Source organism: Musca autumnalis, unplaced genomic scaffold (genome assembly GCF_047663935.1).
Source record: "Musca autumnalis isolate F117 unplaced genomic scaffold, ASM4766393v1 scaffold_3, whole genome shotgun sequence".
Classification (NCBI taxonomy): Eukaryota; Metazoa; Arthropoda; class Insecta; order Diptera; family Muscidae; genus Musca; species Musca autumnalis.
In genome coordinates this window covers 249,089,769-249,117,518 of record NW_027411866.1, presented here as the reverse complement: position 1 = coordinate 249,117,518, position 27,750 = coordinate 249,089,769, and the positions used below count along the sequence as shown (strand labels likewise).

Sequence of the window (27,750 nt, the reverse complement as noted above, 5' to 3'; positions counted from 1 at the left end):
TTGTTGTTTTAATGGCAGAGGTACACGAAAGGCCTCGGCACATACGATCCACATGAAAAAAGTGTAAGTGATGCCAAGTTTGTTCCTGATTTTTTCATGTGGTTGTTGTAACGCGACACTCAACGGACTGTATGTATTTGGCCCAGAAGTCTTTATTTACCTCAAAATTGTAGGTAACAAATTCCACAGTTGCTTCCAGCAACTTGGTCTCGTCGCCGTTTACTGTCAGACCCACTTAAGCAGATTCTCCCTCGACCTTCTTAAATATATCAGTTACTTATTTTACAGATCGGCCCATTATGTTGATGTCGTCGGCTAAGCAAGTAACATATGGCTATTGGCGTATGTTGCGCCATTTAACGTTTACGTCTCGTATAACCTTTTCCAGCAGGATGTTGAAGAGATCACACGAAAGGCTGTCTCCTTGTCTGAAACATCTTTTGGTACAAAACTCTTCGGAGACGTTATTTCCTATTTTAACTGAGGACCTCATATCAGTTAAAGTCATTTTACAAAGCTGGATGAGCTTTGCGGGGATACAAAATTCAGACATGGCTTGGAATACCTTTGAACGCGGCGGGCTGTCGAAGGCTGCTTTATAATCGACAAAAAAGTGGTAGGTGTCGATCTGCATCTTTTGGGTCTTCTCCAGGGTTTGCCGCAGGGTAAATATCTAGTCAATGGTGGACTTGCCAGGTCTAAAGCCGCATTGGTATGGTCCAATTATTTCGTTGACCATAGGCTTTAGTCGTTAGCACAATATCCCTGACACGATCTTGTAAGCAATAGAGAGTAGACGTATGCCCCTATAGTTAGAGCATACAGTCGACTTATCTCCCTTCTTGTGGACGCGGCACAGGACACTCAGGTTCCAATCGTCGGGTACTCGTTCTTCCTGCCAGATGGTGCTAACTAGCTGATGAATATACCTTATCAGCGTGTCGCCTCCGGTTTTGAACAGCTCGACTGGTAAGCCAGCGGCTCCTGCTGCCTTATTATTCTTCAGCCGATTTATTGCTGTCTATACCTCATCTTGGCTGGGCGGTATACATTCAATACCATCTTCTAGGATTTGGTCTGTGATATCTTCGTCGTCTTCGCTACTTTTAGATACCAATAGTTTGGAAAAATGCTCTTTCCGTACCAAACTACCTTACAGGTATCTTAAGGTGAATGTGCCTATACCAAAGCCATCAGTTTGATCTTTCACTCTTTGGTAGAATGTTGGGATTTCATTCTGGTTCCTGCACATCTCGATTTTTTCACACTCCCGCATTTCTATTTCTCTCTTTTTCCTGCGAAAATACCGTTCTCCTCTCTCTCTCTCCTTTTCTCACAATACCTCTTTCTTGTGGTATGCGTTGCTACTGATTGTAGAGTAGTCGTAGGAAAAAATGCGGCATTTATCCTGTCATGGGTTGCTTAGGCTACGTCTCGGGTATCCAAGTATGGATTTTGGGAATATTTGCATCGAGTGGCTTTGACACTGTGTTGACATGTTATCGGAACGAGGAGTGCTTTCATTAAGAAATTGGACCAGTTGTGGCTATCTCTTCCTTCGTTTTATACCCTCCACCATAATATGGAGGGTATAATTAAATTTCTCATACCACTTGAAATACATCAGAATATTCATCGAAAACCCTATAAAGTATATATGTATATTCTTGATCAGGGTAAAACTTTAAGTCCATATAACCATGTCCGTCTGTCCATCCATCCTGTTAAAGTCAACATACAGCTCGCAATTTTTGAGATAAAGCTTTGTAATTTGGTACATATAGAAGTATCCATTATTCCTAGGATGTTTGGTATAACAAATGGGCTTTATCGGTCCACGCTTTTATTATAGCCCCCATTGAACGGTACCACCCGATTTTCGGTATTTTGAAGGTTTTAGCCCCATTATCACACTGAAATTGCTGAAATTTGGTACTTAGTTTTCGTTGGGGTTATAAATCAGAAATTTCTCGGTATATGTCCACGCCTTCATATAGCCCACTTTCGGTGTTTTGAAGATAATGGCCACAATAATCCACCGAAATGGCTGAAATTTGGTATTTGGTCTTCATTTAGGGTATTAAACGTTCTATATGAAATTTGCCGGAATAGGTTCACGCCTTAATATAGCCCCCATAGAACGGGCCTTCCGAATTTCGGTATTTTGAAGGTTTTAGCCTCAATATCTCACCGAAATGGCTAAAATTTGGTACTTAGTCTTCGTTGGGGGTATAAAACTTTCCCCCATAAATTTGTCGGTATAGGTTCACGCCTTCATATGGCCCCCATAGAACGGTACCTCCCGATTTTCGGTATTTTGAAGGTTGTGGCCTCAATATTCCACCGAAAAGGCTGAAATTTGGTATTTAGTCTTCGTTGGGGGTATAAAACTTCCCCCCAGAAATTTGTCGGTATAGGTTCACGCCTCTATATAGCCCCCATAGAACGGTACCTGAAATTTGTCGGTATAGGTCCACACCTTCAAATAGCCCCCATAGAACAGTACCTCCCGAATTTCGGTATTTTAAAGATTTTATCATCATTATAACACCGAAATGGCTGAAATTTGGTATTTAGTCTTCGTTGGGGATATAAAACTTTCCCCCAGAAATTTGTTGGTACAGGTCCACCACGCCTTCATTCGATTTTCGGTATTTTGAAGATTGTGGCCTCCATCGAATTTGCTGAAATTTGCTATTTAGCCTTCTTTGGCCTTCCATTGGGTTATAATATTTTCCAGAAAATTGAGTTTACTGGCGATGCAGCAGAGACACAATCATCTTTTGCGTATCTAAACTACAAGGAAATTTTAAAAGAAATTGAGAAGAAAATTTGCCATTCAAGTTTGAGTGTGTGTGAATTCGGACTAAGCTGTCTTATTTTAGATAAGAAAAGTTGCATGAATGCTACAAAATGTTTATTTTAAGTTTAAAATAAAAATTTCAAACATTTATCCTAGGCGTTAATGAGTTAATAACTCAGGCAAGTGAGCAAATAACTTTACATTATTTACCGAAATCTGATGCAAAATGCGCGACGAGGTCAATCAATTATGAAACATTTGCCCTTGTCATGATTTTAAGAAAGTATCAATAAACTTGGTTGTCGATGCAGAGAATTCTGAATGGCAAATTCGACATGGCATGCTAGGCGTTCATACATACATACATCGTACATACTTACAACATATGTTGTAGCACTTCTGCAGTAACGCGCATGCTCAGAGCAGCTGTAAGAATTTAGTGAAATATGAGGTTACCAACAGTGGATCATGTTTTATTTATCAATCCATTAAATTTGATCCATGGCGACCGCAAATGAGACACACTCTCAGATTTACACGTGCATTTAATCGGAACCCCCTTCCGACATCCATCCATTCAAGTATGAGAGCTGCTGTTGTAACTCTGCACATGACAAGGCACTCAGGCACTCACATAGAGAGAATAGGTAGATGCTTTAACCACTAAACCAGTTGAACTCGTACTAGATTTGGTTTGTCCTATGGATAAAAAACGTAAGAAATACTTATGTCTTCCGATAGATAATACCGACATATTTAAGTTGTGTACCAACAATTGAACGACAAATGTCGGATATGATTACGCAAAAAAACCAAACAAACACAAACAGTTATGACAAGAAACAAAAAGAAGAACATGTAGAAATAAAAACAATTGTTACAGCTTCACAACATCATCGTTCTGATCTGAAATGGAGATAATAAGACTCATGCACTTACTGTATGAGCATCATCATCTCATAGCTCAAGAATGAAACCAAAGGGCAGCAGATGTTAAAAGAGTTGTTTTGAAAGTGACTCTGCGTTAAAGGCCAAACCAAAGGAAAATTAAATGAACTCGCATAAAATGACGAGCATTAACCAATTGTGGTTTTTAAAGTGTTGCAATATGTATTTTTCTGTCGTCGTTTTGATTTGTTGATAAAACATTCTCTTCTGTGCGCTATAAACGGATGTTGTAATACATATGCACATAACGAAGAGGAATGTACAGTGGTTCTAAACCTGTGGTTTGTTATAAATGACCTCATAAATTGACAAAAACAAATAAGAACAATATACCCTCCACCAGGGACGTACGCAGGATTTCATTTCGGGGGGGGCACAACTTGACCAAAAATCATGAAAAATTCAAATGTTGTGTAGCGTTACGTGAAGCTATTTTAAGGGGTTATGGCCACTTATAAGCATGAGAAAAACCATTTTCATGCATTTTTTATAAAAAATCTATTAAACCTTAAGTTACCTTCTATTTTTTTTTCTTTTGAAAAATCTTACATTCAAATGCCCGCTTATAAAGCACTGTTTTTACTAAAGCAGTTTGCGGTACCTACTGTAGTTTGAAAAAGAATAAACCGATCAGCATATATTTTTGTGGGTCATTACGAACCTAATAATCTTGTCCATTATCGAAAAGCAATTAAAAAATCAATTTTTAAAAATTTTGAACAGTTAAAATCAAAATTTCGATTTTAACAGAAACAAAACACTGTACAAAATTGATATTTTTTCTGACTCTGTCAGCAGTTTTTTTAAGACTCTCTCGGTTAAGCACAAAAAAAATCGCCGGAGGGATTTTTAAATAAATCGCGATTTAAGTTCACATTTTTAGGGGTTCTTTAGGTTTTCACGGTTTTGCTTGGAAACCGCGAGTCCTACGTAAATGGTCTTAAAAAATGTTGTAGCTGTGAAAATTCTCCACAAGACAGACCTTTATGCTATTTTCGTAGGTTTTACCGTTTTTGAGATATAGAAGTTCAAATTGAGACAATGCACTGACTGTATCGTCTTCTTATAAAACAATGTCATTACTGTAATTTCCCAAATTAAACTTATATATCTTAAAAATGGTACAACCTAGGAAAAAAATCATCCAATCTTGTAGAGAATTTTCACAGATTCACCATTTTCTTTAGTCCAATTTTGATATGACTTGCGGTTTCCAAGCAACATCTTGAAGACTTAAGATAAAAACCTAAAAATTTGAACTGAACCTCTATATCTCAAAAATGGTAAAACCTACGAAAAACCTAAAGGTTAGTCTTGTAGAGAATTTTCACAGCTACAACACTTTCTTTCAACTAATTTCGATACGACTTGCGGTTTCCAAGCAAAATCGTGAAAACCTAAAAAGATCCTAAAATTGTGCATTTTTATCGCGATTTATTTAAAAATCCCTCCGGCGATTTTTTGCTGTTTTTTTTATTTTTCTTATCTATGAACTTTGCTGTTTCAGAATCCGCGAAATTTTCCCATGTGTAAGCGGTTTTCAGCAAAAGTTAGTTAAGGCGCACTGAGCATGATATTATTTTATAAGGAGGCGATACAGTCAGTTCATTGTCTCAATTTGAAATTCTATATCTCAAAAACGGTAAGACCTACAAAAATATCATAAAGGTAAATCATGTGGAGAATTTTCACTGCTACAAAATTTTTCTTAGTCCCATTTACATAGGACTCGCGGCTTCCAAGCAAAATCGTGAAAACCTAAAGAACCCCTAAAAATGTGAACATAAATCGCGATTTATTTGAAAATCCCTCCGGCGATTTTTTTGTTTCTTGATATTTCTCATCTATGAGCATTGTAGTATCAGAATCTGCAAAAACTTCCCAAGTGTAAGCACCTTCTATTTAAATTAGGTTAAGGCACACCGTGATTCTATTCTATATTCTATTCTATATTTTATATGAAATAATGGTACAAAGTATATAAATTCAATAGAAAGAATTCATAATATTTAGTCCCAATTTACATTAGGCGAGTTTACTTGCGGCAAGTCTCAGTTTGTAGGAGAGACACGTAAGGGGTATGGAAGTGGAAAAAATTGCTCTTACCGGCAATTTTCAGGCAATTCCTTTTATATTTTTCGTTTTTGACATTATTTTCATTGTTTTGAAAACAAAACTTGCAGAAACAGAATTGCCTGTATAAACGCAAGAGGCAAGTTTAAAAGAGAACGAGAAAAATTGCCGCGAGAAAAATCGTTTAATGTAAATTGGGACTAAGGATACAATTTTAAATATTTACAGAGTAGGATATTTGGAATTGAAAATAGACAATATCGTGCCACGTTCGGTAATGTCGCCATGTAAAATTTATTGAAGTATAGTGAAGTTTTTAATCATACAGGTCTACGTTATGGTTTATCGCAGAATTTTACAACAACAAAGAATTGCCGTTGTCTTTGCTATAGCAAGATTTTCACTATTTCAATGATCTTAGCCTAATTTTTAAGAATATCGGCTGTCGTTGTCGTTGATATGTTTCCAAATGAAAACATTAAGAAAAATTTAACAGTTTTGGAGATATGGTGCGAAATGTATACAAATTATGGAATTTTTAGATATATTATAAAATTTATTTTTTTTTTCATTTCTCCAAATATTTTATTTTGGCCCTTATCTACAAATTTGCTGCAAAGGTCAGAAGAAGATTTGCATTGGTTTCAGAGATATAGCCCCGAGTTGTTTAAAAAGTCGATATTTAACAATGTTTAAATGAGACCATAAAATTCAAGCTGTATCTGACTCAACAAAACGGAACTAGAGCTTTTGTACTTTGGGTCTGTACTTTCAAAAAATCCTCACTTCAAATTATTTGCACAATATTGACTTAAAAATGTTGCACCGTGTTATTTACCGAAAGAGATAGGTTCTGATACCAGGATTATTTTTACTTTTAATATTATGTTACAAAAGAAGCTTTATAATTTGTTTTCTTAATTGTACGGTTTGAAGTTTTTGTACCCGATGACAAACACTTTGATGGACTTAGTTCTATATAGTTTTGACAAATAACAATCGATCCTTATTGAACCCCACATAATTATTCACTAATAATTATTTGAGAGACACTCCTCTCGATAGTTACCGCGCCCATAAGCTTTTTAGTTGGCCACCGTAGTATTTAGAGCTTTGTCTGGAAGCAGAAACTTGTCCACGAAAAGTAGGATATCGCTGTAAACAAGACTACAAAATGTCCAAAGAATCATCGAACAGTCTTAAACTGCAGTTATGTTAGACTTGTATAAGAGACCTGAAGATGTTGTCCAAACATATTCTCTTGGACCCTGATGTACTTTTGGAAGTAATCTTGCGAACCATATTAGGTTCGATTTTTGACCGAATCGGTTAGTCCCTTCAACCATTTTAGTGAACATTTTTGAACTTTTATGGCGGAGGTACCGATATGACTTAAATTTAATTTGGACAAAACATTACGAGATCCATAACTTGGACCGAGAGTTATCATGAGTTCCAACCTGCCAGACAAACAGAGATACAGACGGACGGACGGTGGTAAGTACTTCCATCTTGGCTGAAACGAATATCGGCCAAACATATGTGAAGTCTTAAATCATTATTTTGATGAAATCTATACAATCCTAGTGTATATAATCTCGTAATCTAAAGTCTAAGGTTACAATTATACTTCGGTAATGATAAGTAAAAATCAAGTGACGCACAAAAATTCATTTGTCTTCATTATTTTCTCATAGTGTTTAGCAGCAAATTTGTCTAAAACAGAATAACAAAATTTTGGCGATGGCAGTAAAACAAATTTCTAATTGGCTTTCAATATGTAGTCCACGAAGGACCGACCCTTCATACATTTTATTCAATAGATTTTTTTATAAATTTCCATTCCCACAATACTGAACTCGTTATTTTTGTTATAACCGGATGAGTTTTATGCCTCGAGAGCTCTATACAGTTCAAATAAATAATAGACATGGGGTATATTCATTAAGGAATTTGCATTTGATAGTGGTATGATATGACATAAAGAAGTAATTCAGATTTCATTGGAAGTTTCTCTCAAAAACAGCTTACAAACAAAAATTTTTTAAATATTTTCTTACAAAACTTGTTAATGATGTACATTTTCTGTTCAGAAACTTAAGAAAATATAAGTTTTAATTTGAAATCTTTAAATATACACACATTTTTATGAGAAAAAATATAATAACTAGTTACAGTAGCTTAAAAAATTTGTTCGACCAAACCATTTCGGGGGGGGCCCGGGCCCCCCGTGCCCCCCCCCTGCGTACGTCCCTGCCCTCCACCATAAAATATTCTTAACTAAAATGGAATAACTACATGGTTTGCTTTAACTAAAATTAAATGAAAAGTGCTTAGACCTGGGTGGTTTTTGTGGATTCTGAAACTAGTGTTCATAGATGAGAAATATCAAAAAGCAAAAAAATCGCCGGAGTGATTTGCATATAAATCGCGGTCAAAGTACACATTTTTAGGGTTTTTTAGGTTTTCAAGATTTTTTTGGGTCAGTCTTGTAGAGAATTTTCACTGCTACAACATTTTCTTTAGTCCCATTACGATAACACTTACAGTTTCCAATTTATTTTAAAATCACTCCGGCGATTTTTTTATATCCTCAGCATTTATGCTAACGAGGGTATATACTAGGCCGGGGCGTTCGACTTTTTCCATGCGCGATATCTCTGGAACTTTTAGTCAAATCTGATAATATAGCAAAAAATGAAGGAAATCGAAAACCTCATTTTGAAGTGTCCGATTTCACTCAGAAATCCCCATATACAATCTATCGTCCGGTTTTAGTACTACAGACATATACTTATGTATGTTTATTCCCACAACATCCGCGAAAGGACAAGGGAGACTTCTCTCATATCGATCAGTGTACGATCACTTTTTTATCGCCGAGTCCGAACACCGTGCCCGAAACTACACAACTTGTAGAAAAGTTTTTCTGACAGGTTTTGACGCCGCGGAAAATATTGATGTTCTATGTTCTGGTTGGGGATTGAACCGCAGACCTTCTGAATGCAAGGCGGACGTGCTTATCACTGCACCACGGTGGCTTTAGTAAATCAAGCCAATATATCTACATGCGCTTAGCTAACCATCATCGAACCCCCTTTTGCGAGGGAGATACTCGAAGTTGTTGTTCGATACAGTCCTCCTTGGAATTTGATGTAAACAATTTTACGTTTCAGCTAAATCGGATACTCATTTCGTAAGTTATCGATCGTACTAATCAGTTGTTGTTGTCGTAGCAAAGCAGATATGTTCGTTCGTATATGTTCTCTGTATCTGGTTGCTGCAATCTGAGCTAGATGCATCCATAAAATATCAGGAGACAGGTGACGGTTAAACAAATGCAACGTATAGTGCGGCCCAATGCACATGCAAAGCACTTATTGGGTATTGTGCTTCTTAGTTGGACCCTTGGCCGATGGTGTTCTTCGGCATCGATGGTTGGGGGGTGTTCTCCGTGCACATGTCACTGTATCTGTGCACTGCATGGGAGTGAATGCTAACCAAGCCTGTCTCATAAGCTCGTTGATTTAGAGGTTCTCGTTTGTACCTTTGGACCTCCCTTTCTATATCATGAAGATCCCTCCTGATGTACCTGGGCGGAAGAAACATGTCCACTAGATTGCGGCAGGGGTACTCACGGCGATAACACCCGAGTAGGTACTGCATCGACAATATCAAGTTGTGCTGATGTACTGCTTATGATGGTCTCTGTTTCACTCTACGGATCTTCGACCCCCTATTTTTGAATTCCCCGAAGGCAGCGTCCACAAACATAGTTGATTATCCAATGATATATCTGGAGGACAAAATCCACCATGACTTTTCAGTCGCCTGTTCTGGTTCAGTCCTCGACAGATATGTTTGGATATCATGTAAAATGCTGTTGTGGTGCGTTTCGGATGACATTTGCAACATAGCTCTTCCTAAATTATGGTAGTACATCTTCGCTGAAAGGCCGTTGAAAGTTACAGTCTTACTATCATCCTTTTTTCCCCGATTGGAGAGGGATTTATCCGTTGCCCACCATTTACTCAATCCTGTACCATTGTTGAATTGCTTTTTACGCTTATGCTAGCCTATTAGCGTGTTGACTTCAAGTGTAAGTTCCTTAAGTCTTGGATCTTCATAGTTCGTACGACGATGCTCATCACGCTCATTTGCTAGCGATCGATTGGAATGGGCAGCTCTCTGAAGCAGTGATTTTAAATTCTCTGAAGCTCTTCCATAGTTAACAAAAGTACTGCGGTCAGAGGTTGTGAAGTCGGGTGGCCTGTTAACGGAGACGATGATTGGAAGGTGATCTGAGCCAAGCAAAATGACGGGTTGTCAGGACATGTCATTTATCATACCGGGTACCACAACGTGATGTCTTTACCCCTCTGGTTTTTGTCCAGGAGTGTCAAAGCTTAGGATGAGCGTTGAATTCCCATTGCACGGTCCAAAAGCGAATTAATATCAGACACATAACTTTACTGCTAGCCCTAACTAAAGTCAAGCTAAATAGTCATTTTAGTTGGTGCCAACTAGGGATAGGTAATGGAAAGTAGAGTTGTACAGTTCATGAACGAACTAGTTGAAATGAACGATTCATTGAATAGAGCGTATGAACTAGATCAATCGATATAGTTCATTATAGTTCAATAGTTCACTGAACTATAATCAGTCGGCGACTGTACGATCAACGAACGATTCACAATCTAGTTCAACATGTCGTTCACATATGCATAAAGTTACGCCGTCGTCAGTGTTAAGTGATGACTTCGTAATGTGATGAGTTTGTTTACGTTTTGGATTAAGGTACAATGAATGGCTGTTCGAAAATGAAGATTTCTTCGAAAACACAACAAATTCCACATATTCCCATATTGAATGTGCCTTGTTCTGGATAGAAAAAAAAAAAAATAAAAAGAAACACAGACGCACAAAGCTTTTTCGCATTGACAGTTTCTACACACACACAACATAAGATTTTTGCTATTGTTGGTTTCTATTTGGTGTATGTATGCGTTTGATTGAACGATTATGATCCGAATGAATGAACTGGATAGTGAACTATGAACTAGATTTCTGAACTAGTTCAGTTAAAAGAGCTGAACTATTGAACTAGATCTTTCAAATGAACTAGATTGTACAACTCTATGTGTGTTCGTTTACTTAAAATTTGTTGAGTAAACGAACACACCTTCTAATGGAAAGCAATAATCGATTTTTCGACTATTCGATTATGGTCTAAATCTAAAAATGCGATTTTTCGGTCTTGCGATTATTTCAGTTGTCTTAAACTCGACTTTCGACTTTTTCATAACCGCAGAAAATCGATTATAATCGACTATTCGTCGATTTTCGAGTTTTCTTTTGAAACTTCAAACCGCCAAAAGTGTAAAACCGCCAAGTCAACAATCTATGGTCAAACTCGAAAATCGATCACAAGATAATCGATTATGCGATTTTCCTTCCAGACAAAAGTCGACTACGATTTTTAGATTTTTGTCTGCAAAAAATCGATTAATCGATTAACCAAAGTCGAATTACCTATCCCTAGTGCCAACTGGGAGTTTTGGAACTTTTTCAGAATGTGTTAACCTGTCCTCAAAAAAATTTAACGGTCGTAATAGGGGCCGGGTGGACAACCTGCTGCAAATAATTTGCAAAGGTTCCGAGGCATATCCTTTAACTGCACATCTGCGAAACTTTTTGAAATTTTCGAGGTACGTGAATGAGGAGAACCAAATTTTCCAACCTAATCTATGTTTTGAACCTAATCTATGTCGAGAGTTATGGAACGTATAATGTTAGATAAATATTTAAATTCTTTACACGGAAGGTACCCAAAGGACAAACAACTCTAAAATAGGGATGTTCTTAGAAGAAGTACAACGACTCGGAGGCTGTGGGACTAATATTACATTATTCCAGTCGTGAATGTAACGAATGAACAGGTATCTGAAGTTTCGAACATATTAATTACTATTTTATTGTTCTATACCACTTCCTAAGTATAGATGATCACTCACCGTATGCTCCAGAATTTAAACCCATTATACAGTAACATTCGGACAAAACCTGAAATAGGGACCAGATTGTCTGGAACAGTACTACGCACAGTGGATTTACCCATTGGCCAAAAATAAAAAAAATTAATGTCAAAATTTTGGTACAACATCTGGCAAATCTGACAGCTATGGCATGGACCTTTTTAAAAATATTTTTATTTCATTCGAACGCGAACTTCTTAAGAATATCTTCAAAAGTCGGAACATTTGACTAACATTTTTTGTTGAGAGTACAGCCTATATTTTAAGTAAAAATACATATGTATATTCAAAATATCGCGAAATTTGGATTGAAAGTTACGATAATTTGCTCTCAGTAGCAGCTCGCTGGTGAACACTGTTTTAGTCATGATGCCCACCTCGGGAATAATTTTCCAAAGTAGGTCAAGGGTTTAAGATTATTGAGTATTAAAATCAGCTGCCATCTAATGCCAGACTATAAATGATGGGTCGCTGACTAAAGCTGCCCTAGAATAGGGTTTCTATGGATATATTAGCGTATAAAGCCCCCGGCACATACGGTACGTTGTGCGACGCGTTGCGCGTTGAAAACAACAACCACATGAAAAATGTGTAAGTGATGCCAAGTTTGTTCTTAAAGTTTTCATGTGGTTGTTGTAACACAACGCTCAACGCGCCGTATGTGCCGAAGCCTTAACTCTGTTATCTGACCACGTACATTAACATAATTGGTATCAGTGGCAAGATGAAGAAATCTTCCAAATTTGTCTTACGCTGGCGGTACGTGCCTTCCAGGAAAAACGCTATAAGATCAATATTAAAAATTTTACCAATTTTCAAACAAAAATGTTGATTATTTTTAATCCACTAAATTGGTTGGATTTTATGTTGTTTTGGAGATTGTTTTGTTTCCCCAAGCCTATTTTTGCATCATGAGATAATCGGGACCTTTGTTCATGTCATTTTGTATTAACAGCATAAAACAATTCTTACCGTATACCCCCTCCAGAGGGGAAATGGAGGAGAATGTTACGCTCGTGGTTTCTTTAAACACCCTTCGCAGCAGCACAAAGCTGTAATCGCCGCATTGGCTTGATTTTTACAATCTAAATATTTTTGGCCACTTTCTCCATACAAGTGGATCCACCGTGCTACGGAACGAATAGCAAAAATATTGCTGGCTTTCCCTGAAACTCTTGCGTATTTATTGTTTGGAGAAAATTTGAAAAGCCCAAAGAAATGGGGCCCCAAATCTTAATATTCATCTCCCTTGAACGGAAACAGACATTTTCTGTCTAAAATATTGTGGAACAAAAATCTGACTCATTCCCTGCTCTTGAGGTTCCGACGATCCACTTTTAGTCTAATAGCCCGTTTAGACTAGTCTTTAAATCGACTCGATTTCTAAATCCAACTTTCAAATCCTAGTTGTTTAGACTAGTCTAAAATGATATAAGATGCCAGTCAGCTGATCTTTGTTTACGTATACATACATACGCGAATTTCCAAAAAGAATTGCTGGAAAATTAAAAATGGAATGGAATACTGCAAAAAATAATCTGACAAATTGCTATTAAAGTCCCAATTTACATTAGGCGAGTTTACTTGCGGCAATTGTCAGTTTGTAGGTGAGAGAGGGTGCTGAGAGGCAAAGGGTTACCATATGCCTCACCTCTCTCTCCTACAAAATGACAATTGCCGCAAGTAAACTCGCCCAATGCATAGACTAAATACTCTTATAGACAGAAAAGTCTTAATGTGTGCTGTTTTTGTAGATGGCGCCCTTCCATTCAATATGCTCTCGATATCCTGAAGTTGTCACTCAAATATGTCGTGTAGTAGCCCCATAGACAAAATAATCTATAGATATAGAATTTTAATGTGTTTATTTTTATAGATGTTGCCCTTCCACTCAATATGCTCTCGATATGCTGTGGTTTTCACTCAAATATGTCGTGTAGTAGCTCAATGTTAAAAAAATTACCACTAACGCCATCTAACTATTACAGAGCATACTAAGTAACATGCTGAGAACAATTCTTCGTCTACACCTTCATTAGTCTATGGCCCAATGTAAATTGGGACAAATATGTTGTTTACAATTTAGTAAATTGAATTTACAGTGAATCACAGTCAAAAGTATCCACTTCAGTTTCTTTCGTTAAAACTGCGATTGCTAAGAATTGGTTAATGATAGCGATTTTATTCCTTTTAATATTTTTACATTAGGGTCTTACTATAAATATAATAAAATTAAATTAACGAAATTCAGGTAAATTTAGATAGAAAATAAAAATGGTTAAACAACATCGATTTCTACCTCACAGTGAAAAGTATGCACTCTAAAAGTTTCATGAAACAAAAAGGACTTTTTAGGGTTTCAGCCCTTGGTATGACATCCTTTGTTATCCCTTACAGCTTTTAGCCTTTTTGGCAAAGATTTAACTATGTTTTCGGGGCAAGATATCGGAATTTTTCCCCATTCTTCTTGAAAGGCATATTTCAGGGTTCCTATACTTTAGATGTTACGATTTTTTATATTTGTCTCCAAAATACTCCATAAATTATCTACAGGATTCAAATCCGGGGATCGGGGAGGTGTTTGAATCACTTTTTGGAAAAATATGTGATTTGTGCTCGGGTTCATATATTGATAAAATTGGAATGTTGTCCCAAATCCCATTTTTTCAGCGCCTATATTTTAAATTATCCTTTCAGTATGTTTAAATAATACATCTTATCCTTAATTCCTTCGATAAAGACACGTTTTCCTACACCGGAAGCACTCATACAACGCCATACCACAACAGAGTCTCCTCGTGCTTTACTTTTGAAATTGTATGTTTGTGGTCCAAGGCGGTATTTGCCCTATGACGTACCTTAACTTGTCCATATGACCAAAACAGGCTGCCAATGAAGACAACTTTAACCTGCTTACTTTTTGGACAAAATTTTGGAGTCACTTTAAGCACATAAATAACTCAAAACAATCGTTAAAACCACACGACATATCCAGAATAACATAAGCTTTTTTCTCAGCAATTTTATCGTCATATTATTACATATACATATATCATTTTATATCATATATAGCTTTATTCCATGTATCACATAAATTGAAAGTGCTTTGTGCGGGACCTTTTTCAATATTTAAATTGAATAAAAATTATTTTAGTCATTAATGGGCAAAACAGGATAACAATTTTGGAGCACATTTTTAATAGGCAAAATTTTTTTTTCACTCTCGCTACAGGAAATCATTTTTGAGAAAAAAGGTACAAAAGTCATAACCCTAGTAGGTAAACGACACATGAACATAGTAAAAGTAATCAATTTTAAGCACAATTTAAATAAATACAGTCAACCAAAAAAGTCTACATACACCCTATAAATCTCGGGTTTTAAGGGTAAGGAAGCATTTTTATGAAAAACAAAGTACATAGTTCTATTTTATATCCTTAATAAAAAATATTAGATACAACAATAATATATTCCATAATACGAATAACGGTAAATTCTATAAAAACTAAAAAATTAATAGGGAAAAAGTGTACATACACCCAATGAAATATGGATATTACCGTAAAATTTATGGAATAAGCAATACGAATTTTACATTTTATTGCTTTAGCGAATGCTTCTGGTTGTTAATGATATCTTTTAGGCAAAATAGGAACATATTTGTGGATTAATTGCCGTTATTTCAGGTCAGATTTCGCGTATAGCTCGTTAAAGCGGACCCTTGCAGATTTCTTTGAGTTTTTCAGTCTGGTAGTTTATGAAACCCCAGAAAATACAGTGGGACTAATAATTTTGAAATCCTAAAACGCTTTGAAGTTGTTCTTGTGGATAATATATGCTCCTGAGCTTCGCTAAATATACGAATTCCTGAGATTTCTCATAAATTTTATAGTTTTCACAGCATTCCAAGGGAAAATTACATGCAGAAGCCTTGGAATTACCATGTAATAAGGTCTGATATAATTTTTGGACCTTAACTCAATCAGAAATGTACAATATTTTTCTACAAACCCGCTCCTAAAGCTTCTAAAGCATCAAAATAAAACCACTACCAAAGAATGCATGACATTTGTATGAAATTTACACTGTTAACTACTATGCTCTCGTATTATGATCGTTAGGGTCACTTAAAGCGCTATAAATGTTGGATACTTTTACATTGCTGATTCAGTGGATGCTCGAGGATCGTACCAGACCTTATTGCAAGGTAATTCCATGGCTTCTGCATGTAATTTTCCCCTTGGAATGCTGTGAAAACTATAAAATTTATGAGAAAACTTAGGAATTCTTATATTTAGCGAAGCTTAGGAGCATATATTATCCACAAGAACAACTTCAAAGCGCTCTAGGATCTAAAAATTATCAGTCCCACTGTATTTTCTGAGGCTTCATAAACTACCAGACTGAAAAACTCAAAAAAATCTGCAAGGGTCCGCTTTAACGAGCTATACGCGAAATCTGGCCTGAAATAACGGCAATTAATCAACAAATATGTTCCTATTTTGCCTAAAAGATATCATTAACAACCAGAGGCATTTGCTAGAGCAAAAAAATGTACAATTTGTATTGCTTATTCCATAAATTTTACGGTAATATCTATATTTCATTGGGTGTATGTACACTTTTTCTCTATTAATTTTTTAGTTTTTATAGAATTTACCGTTATTCGTATTATGGAATATATTTTTGTTGTATCTAATATTGTTTAGTAAGGATATGAAATAGAACTATGTACTTTGATTTTCATAAAAATGCTTCCTTACCCTTAAAACCCGAGATTTATAGGGTGTATGTAGACTTTTTTGGTTGACTGTATTTCATTAATGAACTTTCTTCGCTTTGATTCTTCTCACTAATTAAAATTACTAATTTAATTATGAATGAACCCAAAATCGAATAGACCCAATTCCCAATTTAATAATAATAAGCAATAGGTAATCTCTCTGTAATAAATATTAATTATTAATTAAATTAAAATTGCCAATGTATAATAGTTATTTTTGCAAACTATAAAGTAAAAATTTGTCAAAGGTAATAAAGGGCTATTTTCTTAATCTAGCTCTTGTGAAAAACAATTCTCTTTCCAAAATAATGTGGGATCTAATGATTACCTTAATTTAATAATGGTATCCTGCCTTCTTTTTGTATATAACATATTTTTTATTGTTGGAGTACATCGAATCCTTTGCCTGCACTGTGCGAAAAAATTTTCCACTGTATCATGTTTCCAAATTCTTCCTAATCGGAAATAATTGATTCTATAGATATGTTGAAATGACGTGAACAGTTCGTGCCATTTAAATAATGCAAAGTATTCTGAAATATTTCTTTTTTTTCTCAAATTGAAATATTTCTTCATGTTGAAGTACATTAATAAGAGGTATAATAATTTTTATGCATTCTTTTAAAGCTTCACAATCACCTTCTTTATAAGTCAAGGCTGTTCTTACGACGTCAAAAGAAAAAATCTCGTACATACATATAACCAAACTTGCGATACAAATAGCGGCTGACTGTCGTATGGAGTTCTCTATTGTAAATAACAGGTGTATCGTTCACCATTAAACGAGAAGCAACGACGTTTCTGGTGAAGTGCCACAATCCATGAATAGTATCCAATCCACAGCGCAATATGTGCCCAGGTGGAACCTCATACATGTTTTGAACTGTTACTACATTTTTTAAAAGTGATACATGCCTATTATGTCCATCAAATATTACTTTTATCACATTGACTCCAATCTCATCTGCTGCTAATAATACCGTATGTAACGTATTTTGTAGAATATCCACAGTATATGTACTCGATTCCGCAATACCACATATAATGAGCCCAATGTCATTATTATACATTGGTACCAGAAGAAAAGCATATGCTTTTCCTTTATTTGTTACATTGATCTCATCAATAGCCAACGAAAATCTCTTTTCATGTTCGGATTTATTAGAAAAAAGTCTAAAAAGAATATTTTTAATTTCTGGATCGAAACACATTGTATTATTGGGGAAAGTATTTGCTATTTCGATAGACGAAGGAATTTCCCACCCGTGTTTGTATATGTTACAATCATAACGACTAGCCGAACAAAGTTCTAATTCTGTCTGTTCCCTCAGGGATGTTGGTGCAGTGGGTGTAACATCATCTTCATCTTCTTCACCGCCATTGTCTCACATGTTAAGATTGTGGTCTTCAATAAAATTATTATTACTTTCTACAGTATTGGTATCTGAATCTGAATTTTCTCTTGTACATTGTTCATAAACACGTAATAGTTCTTCAAAGTCCATTTCTATATTATTCAATTCTATATCTCCGTTGGGAGCAATGGGAATAACCTCTGTTGGAGGATGTGTAAAAGTGACGTTCATTTCTATATTTGAAAATGATGGTGCAATTCTAAATTGTTAAATGGTACATCTGCGTCAGGACGATTATTAAAAAATCTGCATCAATATTAGGTAGGATTTCTATATTTGAAAATGATGTTGCTATTTCTAAATTGTTAAATGGTACATCTCTAGTCCCATTAGGATAACACTTACGATTTACATATTTCAAAATCTCCGGCGATTTTTTTGTTTTTTGATTTTTCTCATCTATGAACATTGCATTTTCAGAATCCGCAAAAACTTCCTAGGTGTAAGCACCTTTCATTTAAAGTTAGTTAAGGCGGAAATACTTTCGTCAATTGGGATAGATGACAAAGAACTCAGGTGCATTCGGAGTCTGTACTGGCATCAAACTGCACAGATTGATGTCAACGGCAATCTTACCGACGATATACCGATATCAAGAGGGGTCAGGCAAGGCTGTATCTTATCTCCGTTGCTGTTTAACATATGTATACTCTGAGAGAATCCAAGAATCCGTCACATATAAAAAAGAAGGAATAAAACTAAACTGTGCTTACATATATTAACATCATCCGATATGCAGATGACACCACAGTATTAGCCGATAGTATATCCGGACCTCAAAAACTAGTAAATGAACTCACTTCACGCAGCGAATCATATGGTCTTAAATTTAACACACACAAAACAAAACTGATGATTGCTATAGCCCGTTTAGACTAGTCATTTTAAATCGACTCGATTTCTAAATCCAACTTTCAAATCCTAGTTGTTTAGACTAGTCTAAAATGATATAAGATGCCAGTCAGCTGATCTTTGTTTACGTATACATACGCGAATTTGCAAAAAGAATTGCTGGAAAATTAAAAATGGAATGGAATACTGCAAAAAATAATCTGACAAATTGCTATTAAATATGTTGTTTACAATTTACAGTGAATCACAGTCAAAAGTATCCACTTCAGTTTCTTTCATTAAAACTGCGATTGCTAAGAATTGGTTAATGATAGCGATTTTATTCCTTTTTATATTTTTACATTAGGGTCTTATTATAAATATAATAAAATAAAATTAGCGAAATTCAGGTAAATTTAGATAAAAAAATAAAAATGGTTAAACAACATTGATTTCTACCTCACAGTGAAAAGTATACGCTGTAAAAGTTTCATGAAACAAAAAGGATTTTTTAGGGTTTCAGCCCTTGGTATGACATCCTTTGTTATCCCTTACAGCTTTTAGCCTTTTTGGCAAAGATTTAACTAAGTTTTCGGGGCAAGATATCGGAATTTTTCCCCATTCTTCTTGCAAGGCATATTTCAGTGTTCCTATACTTTAGATGTTACGATTTTTTATATTTGTCTCTAAAATACTCCATTAATTATCTATAGGATTCAAATCCGGGGATCGGGGAGGTGTTTGAATCACTTTTGGACAGTTACATAGCATCCATTTTGGAAAAATATGTGATTTGTGCTCGAGTTCATATATTGATAAAATTGGAATGTTGTTCCATATCCCATTTTTTCAGCGCCTAAATTTCAAATTATCCTTTCAGAATGTTTAAATAATGTTTAAATAATCTTATCCTTAATTCCTTCGGTAAAGACACGATTTCCTACACCGGAAGCACTCATACAACGCCATACCACAACAGAGTCTCCTCTGTGCTTTACTTTTGAAATTGTATGTTTGGGGCCAAGGCGGTATTTGCCCTATGACGTACCTTAACTTGTCCATATGACCAAAACTGGCTGCCAATGAAAGCAATGAAGACAACTTTAACCTGCTTACTTTTTGGACAAAATTTTGGAGTCACTTTAAGCATACAAATAACTCAAAACAATCGTTAAAACCACACGACATATCCAGAATGACATAAGCTTTTGTTTCTCACCAATATTATTATTACATACAGTTAGGCAAGAAATGTATTGCAAAAACCAAAATTGTAGAAAATTTCATATTAATTGTTCGTTTATGGCAACAAATTATGTAAAAACTATACGGTTTTTGTGCAAATCTCTTGCTATAGGTCCTTCCAACAATATTCCGTCAACATATGCAAAGGTTAAAAGTATTGCAACGGGAAAATCAGTACTATAAAACTATAAAATTTTTGCAAATTTTTGCGGTCATTATGTATTTTTATGACTTTTGCGGCTAATAATACACTAACAGTATTGAATGTAATAAAGTTCAGTGATAACAAGTAAAAAAAAAGTATCAGTCGGCTTGACCGACAGAGATATACCCTCAGCCTGTGTATATTGAAACAATTTTTTCCCATAAAACGTCGGTTTTAAAAATTTTGAACTCATGAACCGACAAATATGTTGATTAGATTAAAGAGCAGAAGTTTTGCGGGGGAATTACTTAAAAGAATGGATCGACATTGACCATTATGGAAGTCGATCTCCAGCCACTACATACGTTGCCATAGGGGGGTTTTACTCCCTTTGGGCTGTCTGCTTAAGAAGTGTGGTTTTGCCCCTGAAAAAAAATTTACCGTCATAATTGAGGCAGCGAATGCAAGCTGCTTCCACAAAAATAAAAGTGATTCGGTAGCAGGTCTTAAAGTGAACTTATCCGAAATTTTGTTTGGGAGGTACTGGATGAAGTGGACAAACATAGTCCATATTTGAACCTGATCTATATCTCGTAGATATATAAAGATGTGTTAAGTATGGACCAATTCGGCCACTCCCTTCAAAAGTTACCGTACGAATAATTTTTCCGAACATTTTTGAAATTTTGTGGGGGAGGTACCTGAGGGAGTGGACCGATATAGATTATCTTTGAACTTAAACTATGTTTGGGCAAAATATTACTAAGGTCAAAATTTGGACCCAATCAGCAGATCCGTTGAAGAGTTATCTTGCGCTCCAACCACCCCACACGGTGTCATAGGGGTTTTGTGAAACTTTTAAGCTATTTTCTCAGGAAGTTTGGACTTGCCCCTGCTCAAACTTGTACCGTCGTATGGGGGGCAGTGAATACAAGTTGCTAAAACAAAAACCAAAGCGATTCGAGAGCAGGTCCTAAATTGAACTTATCCGAAATTTTGTGTGGGAGGTACCCTAAGGAGTAGACCTATTGAGTCCATACTGGAACCTCATCTAAGTCTGGTACATATTTGACGATGAGCAAAGTATGAACCAAATCGGTTACCCCCTTAAAGAGTTATCGTGCGCACAAATTTTCCGAACTTTTGTGGGGGAGGTACCGGATGGAGTGGACCGATATAGCCCATCTTCGAACTTAAACTAAGTTTGGACAAAATATTACGAATGCCAAAATTTGAACCGAATCGGTTCATCGGTTCGAGAGTTATCGTGCGCTCCAGCCAGCAGGACAGACAGACAGACAGACGGACGGACATGGCTAGATCGACTCCAAATTGTCTGAAACACATTTCGTCCAAACATACTTGGGGTCTAAAACCATTATTTCGATGAGGCACATTTTCATCGTATCAAAGTGTATATACCCTCCTTAGCCTAAAGGCTGAGGGTATAAAAAATGACGTCATGGAGGGTCTTCAGACAGGTAAAAAACGCATGGGACCATATTAACAATAAACAATGACGAAAAGGCCACAGGCAAGTAGGCAAAGAATGAATATTTGACTCAATATGTATTGTAGGAAAATGGAACAATGCAAAACAGTCCGATTTTGGATTTGAGAACTTCGAAATACCTCTGGAAAGTATATGGAAAAAACTGACACCAGTGTAGTATTTTGGAACGACCTACGACAGAGCACTATTTCGTCTGTAAATGGTATTGATATGATTTAATTTTTACTAAGCGGATAGATATTATCCTCCGCTATCATAATAAATCCAAAAAATTGCGCCAAATCCAATAAAACCCATCAAATATGGAAATTAAACCGCTACTGGAGAAGCTGGAATACCGAATATTTTGGTACTATATTCTTTACCATGGAAAATAGTATGCGAAATTGGGTTCACGGATATAATAATGGTTGGGAAGACATCCCCACTGACATCATTAAGAAATATTTAATAGTCATTAGTCTGAAAGTCAGAAAAATCGATCCCAAAAGCTCAAACAAAGTCAACTACCACAATTCCAAAGACCAGATAATGACATGTTAATATTATTTGTGTAAATTGCTGATGTAATATAACAACACAAAACTCTTAAATACATCGGGTCAACATCCTAATATCAACCCTCATAAAATGTTTGGGTCCAATTTAACAAAAAAATCCAAAAACATCCTCCAACGTAGGATCAAGATTTACTAAAAATCGGGGAACCAGTATCCTTAGAGTGGAACATACCGAGCCTTAATTTTTGGTTTAACTAAGCTCATTAATGCTCCAATGACTGTCCAATGTGGATAGACAACTCATTAAGGAACACACCTTTGGTAATTCTCGAAGAAACCATCGATTTGGTAATTTTTGCAATACTTTTATTGTCACCACCAAGTAGTAGTTAATTCTTATTTTTGAGCGTATTTTTTATAAATCGCAAATAACCCTTGCATTTTTTGACGGAATATTGTTGTAAGGACCTATAGCAAGAGATTTGCAAAAAAAACCGTATAGTTTTTACATATGTAATTTGTTGCCATAAACTAACACTTAATATGAAATTTTCTACAATTTTGGTTTTTGCAATACATTTCTTGCCTAACTGTATATATCATTTTATATCATACACTGACTCAAACAATTGTCCGTACCCCATACAACTGAAAATATATTTGATTATAATTCGAAAAATAGTTACTCGATTGGAGTGAAATAAATTTTGTTTTAAAAGTACAACAATTCTTTATAATAATTGAAAACTAATAATTAAATAAATATGTTTCACTATAATTTAATACAAAAAACAAAAAAATACGTCAAAAAATTAACTAAAACAATTGTCCGTACGGCTCAATCTTGTGTAACGGTTCTTTCATTTTTGTTGTTTTTATTCAATCGGATCATTGTCCAGAGAGAAATATTAATTTCTCTAACATAACGGATCTTAAATTTTTTGAAGTTGAGGTAAAATTAGACAATTTCCCAGTCTTATAAAGTACTTTGTCTGAGTAGTGTGTTGTAACAACTTTGTAATATGAGTTCGAATAATAAAAATAGTTCTGAGATTCCTATTGCCATAAAAGAATTGATTATTAAACTGCATAATGAAGGAAAAAGTTATCTTGAAATCTCTAAAAATGTTTCTTGACCAAAATCATCTGTCCAATATGTGATACAAAATTACAAAAAAAGCACAGTTCCATGGTTGTGCGATAATGGCTCCTCTACAACGTTAGAGAAGAGTTGCCTCATCCTCCCCAGAGCCCAGATTTAAATCCCATAGAACATTTATGGGGTATTTTTGAAACAAAAATTCGACAGCATAAAATAACTAACAAGCAAATGCTGAAATATGTCATTATTCAAGAATGGCGGAATATTGGTGCGGATACCACCGAAAAATTGGCTTTATCGGTGAAAAATCGCTTAAGAGATGTAATCGAAGCTAAAGGATATCATACCAAGTATTAAGGACTTCATACATCATGAAAATATACCTTTTTTAAATACATATGTATGGGGTACGGACAATTTTTTGAGTATATATTTTGAACTGTTTTTAAGTTTTTCGTTAAAAATAAAAGTGTTCCTTTTTTATTTTATTATTAATTGGCAAATTTTATTACTTCTTGTTGTACTTTAAAAAATCAAATCACTTCATTCGATTTGGGTAAGTATTTTTTGAATTATAATCACATATAATTTAAGTTGTATGGGGTACGGACAATTGTTTGAGTCAGTGTATATAGCTTTATTCCATGTATCACATAAATTGAAAGTGCTTTGTGCTGGACCTTTTTCAATATTTAAATGGAATAAAAATTATTTTAGTCATTAATGGGCAAAATGTCACTTATTCGTGCAACAGGAAAAAAATGTTGGAGCAAATTTTTAATAGGCAAAAGTTTATTCACTCTCCCTACAGGAAATCATTTTTGAGAAAAAAGGTCAAAAAGTCATAACCCTAGTAGGTAAACGACACATGAACATAGTTGCCAATATTGGTACAGACTGCAATAGTTGCATTTTTAGGAGCAAAAAGCTGTGTTGTATATCAAAATATTTCGATTTAACGTTTGATTTAAAACAAATCCAAGTTTTGAGTTGATTTAATTTTGCATGGTAAATCGGGGTGGATTTGGGTGGACTAAGCACTTAAATCGAGATAATGCCCTTAATCATCGTATATGGGTATAGTCTAAACGGGCTATAAGCTTCTGAAAAGTAATCAATTTTAAGCACAATTTAAATAAATATTTCATTAATGAACTTTCTTCGCTTTGATTCTCCACACTAATTAAAATTACTAATTTAATTATGAATAAACCCAAAATCGAATCGACCCAATTCCCAAGCTTTCAGAATACCATCCGTTCATTCATTAAATTGGAATAAACAACCACTTGTTGATGTCGCTTCCTCATGTTTATTGTTTGTTTATATTGTTGTTGTTTTTCTTTTTTTGCAAATCTAAAAATAAACATTTTTTAGCGGCGTCGTCACGTTGTTGTTGTCGCTGCTACTGCGATGACCATTGTTGTTGCTGTAGCATAGCTTTTTATAAGCTTTTGGCAAAAATTCATCAAGCGCTCCAGTGGCGCAATTGGTTAGCGCACGGTACTTATAATCAGTAACTTGTGAGCAATGCCGGGGTTGTGAGTTCGAGCCTCACCTGGAGCAGTGGAGTTTTTTATTTCAGAAAAAATATTTGCATTGCAAATGAAATGTTTTCACACGCGACTTTCTAATGTAGAGCAAAAGAAAAAAAAATAATGCGATAACAGCCAAAGATTAGAAATGTCATCGTCATCGAAATGTTGAAGCGTTGTTGGGGCTGGGCGACAAAATGAACTTTGTCGGCATGTCATTCCACCAATAATGAATGAATAAAAGTATTGAGTCATCATCCAAGATTCTAGAATGTATTACAAAATATAAAAATCGCATTGTTTCGTTGGTCACAATAATGTATAACAGTTGTGAATGACACATTGTTGTTGTCCCTATGTTAAAAATAGTTAAGAATGTGAGGGGGATGGATGATGAGAGTAGGGGTATAGGGGGAAACGTATTGGAATGACATTGGAAACTGCTATTACGTATGTATAATATGTAGCAAAATTTGTGAACAAACCTTTTTTATGTTCCGTTACATGCAAAAATCTCCATATTTTGCTACTTTTACTGAAAAAGCGACACAATTTTTATGAGAGTAGTTTATATCTTTTGCTCCTTTGACCATTAGAAAAGTGCATTAACAGAATGAACAGAGCTAATGTTTATTAAGAAGTGTAAAAATTGTCCCGACTTGTCGACACAATATTTTCTTCTGCATACTTTTGGGGGCCATCATTATGTGCACCAGGGATGCCAACCGTTACGAGGTAAAACTCGCTACAGAAAAGTTGTGTCAAAAACCACCACAAATCTCTACTGATTAAAGCTGAAAACACATTCAACGTTTGGGTAAAGTTTTGTGTCGTTTTGGCCGTTTTTACACTGTTCACGGTGCGCCTTAACTAATTTTAAATGGAAGGTGCTTACACCTGGGAAGTTTTTGCAGATTCTGAAACTACAATGCTCATAGATGAGAAATATCATGAAACAAAAAAACGCAGGAGGGATTTTCTAATAAATCGCGATTTATGTTCACATTTTTAGCGGTTCTTTAGGGTTTCACGATTTTGTTTGGAAACCACGAGTCATATGGGCCTAAAGAAAGTGTTGTAGCTGTGAAAATTCTCCACAAGATTGACCTTTATGATATTTTCGTAGGTTTTACCGTTTTTGAGATATAGCAGTTCAAATTGAGACAATGCACTCACTGACTGTTTTTGGGTGAAAATCGTCATTTATCAATTTTTGATCAAAAAAATCGTCAAATTAACGATAAATCGTCAAATGTGGCAGCCATGATCTCACGTCGAACAATTGAAAACCAAATTAATCAGGTTGCGTTAGTAGAAAGGGATCCGAGGAGCAAATATCGATTTTAATCGTTTTCTTTAATTGTAGTAGAAAAAGGAAATATAACGAAGGACGAAAATGGACGCCGAATAAAATGTAAAAGAACCTTTCTTCATCCATCTTATAGACTGTTTATATTAAAACTCTTCGCCGGCTTATCCTTCTTTATACGCAAAGGAATTGACATTTCAAATCCAGTGGATTGATTAATTCTGGTTATATTATCCACTTGTTGCAAGGAAGCTCTTCATGACGAATAATGTGGAAACGGAATGGCAATGATAAAACTTAAACTTCTCTTATAAGCAAAAGAGCGCACAAACCACTTAAAACTTATCACTTCATCGCGGCCTCAACGACAACCTTATATTAGGTTGCAATATGAAGCGCCAGTGTTGCCAGAATTGTGATACTATACGTCAAAATGGGGATACATATATATATTTTTTTTTTTAAATTGGGACAAAAATGCTCGGCAATAAAAAATTGGTGGTATTTTTGAGGACCTACATATATCACTGGTACAATATATCAAATGGATACAAGTATTAAAATTACTTCATATGTTTTAATCTATTCCAATAATATGGGGGAAATTAAATTTGTCATTCCATTTGCAACACATCGAAATATTTGTCCGAGACCCTATAAAGTCGCTACATCAATTTCCGTCCGTCCTTAGGTCAAAATGTAAGATAGAGCTCACAATGTAAGATAGAGCTTTATAATTTGGTACAGAAATGGCTGAAATGTGATATTTGGTCTTCAGTATAGCTCCATACCTCCGGATTTTCGGTATTTTGAAGGTTGTAGCCATATTATCTTACCGAAATGTCTGAAATTTAGTTTGAGGCTAGAAAACATTATCTTGAAAATTCGTCGGTATAGGCTCCACGTTTTGATGTAGTCCCCATAGAACCGTATACCGCCAGATTTTCGGAATGGAATTCAGGAACGGATTCAGTTACAGAATTTTAACCAGGAAAAAAACGATTCTGCACAGTGGTCAATTTTCCAAAAAAAAAAAAAGAAAAAACATGGCCTAACATCTGATTTTTTTTTAATTTACGCTAAATACTTTTATATATTGCTCAAAAGAAAACATATATTTATACCCTCAGCCTTTAGGCTGGAAAGGGTATATACACTTTCATACGGGCAAAATGTGCCCCATCGAAATAATGGTTTTAGACCGCAAGTATGTTTGGAGGAAATGTGTGTTCAGACAATTTGGAGTTGATTTTGCAATGTCCGTCCGTCTGGTGCGCATGATAAATCTCGAAGCGATGAACCGATTCGGTTCAAATTTTGGCTTTCTTAATATTTTGTCCAAACTTAGTTTAAGTTCGAAGATGAGCTATATCAGTCCACTCCTTCCGGTACCTCCCCCACAAAAGTTCCAAAATGTTCGGGAAATTTATGGGCACGATAACTCTTGACGGGAGCAACCGATTTGGTCCATACTTTGCACATCGTGAAATTTCTACCAGACTTCGATGAGGTT

General features: G+C 35.4%; 1 protein-coding gene and 1 non-coding gene across 6 annotated transcripts in view; both read left to right on the top strand.

Moving 5' to 3' along the window:
• The window catches only part of LOC141399276 (uncharacterized), a 157,389-nt gene that overhangs the window by 94,130 nt on the left and 35,509 nt on the right, over positions 1-27,750 (top strand). The gene's annotated exons all lie outside the window — the stretch shown is intronic.
• TRNAI-UAU (transfer RNA isoleucine (anticodon UAU)) lies at positions 24,868-24,959 on the top strand. The gene is given in 2 exon segments: positions 24,868-24,905; positions 24,924-24,959. It is a non-coding gene; the product is annotated as a tRNA-Ile (tRNA).